This window comes from Nicotiana attenuata, unplaced genomic scaffold (genome assembly GCF_001879085.1).
Source record: "Nicotiana attenuata strain UT unplaced genomic scaffold, NIATTr2, whole genome shotgun sequence".
Lineage (NCBI taxonomy): Eukaryota > Viridiplantae > Streptophyta > Magnoliopsida > Solanales > Solanaceae > Nicotiana > Nicotiana attenuata.
Genome location: NW_017677673.1, coordinates 1 through 773, shown reverse-complemented (window position 1 = coordinate 773; position 773 = coordinate 1).

The window sequence follows — 773 nt, the reverse complement described above, 5'->3', positions numbered from 1 at the left end:
GCTACGCGAGTACACCAGGATGTCATCAATAAAAACAATCACAAATAAATCCAGATACGGTCAAAATACACTGTTCATTAAGTGCATGAATGCTGCTGGGGCATTAGTCAACCCAAAGGACATAACCAGAAACTCATAGTGCCCATATCTCGTCCGGAAAGCAGTATTCATAATATCTGAATCCCTAATCTTCAGCTGGTGATAGCCTGAACGGAGGTCAATCTTGGAGAATATCCTTGCCCCCTGGAGCTGGTCAAACAAATCATCAATACGGGGCAGGGGATACTTGTTCTTCACTGTCACCTTGTTCAATTGCCTGTAGTCAATGCACATTCTCATTGTGCCATCCTTTTTCTTCACAAACAAGACCGGTGCACCCCACGGTGACACACTCGGACGAATGAACCCCTTATCTAGGAGCTCCTGAAGCTGATCCTTTAGTTCTTTCAACTCTGCTGGTGCCATGCGATACGGAGAAATAGAAATGGGCTGAGTGCCCGGCACCAGATCAATACCAAAATCAATGTCCTTGTCCGGCGGCATGCCCGGCAGGTCTGCTGGAAACACATTAGGGAAGTCCCTCACAACGGGCACAGAATCAAGACTAGGAGTCTCAGCTACGACATCTCTCACGAAAGCCAAGTACGATAGACAACCTTCCCAACCATCCGCTGGGCCTTTAGGAACGAAATCACCTGCTAGGACATAGTCAGTCATGCCACGCCACTCTATCCTCGGAACACCCCGGTATGGCCCAATGTGACTGTCTTGGC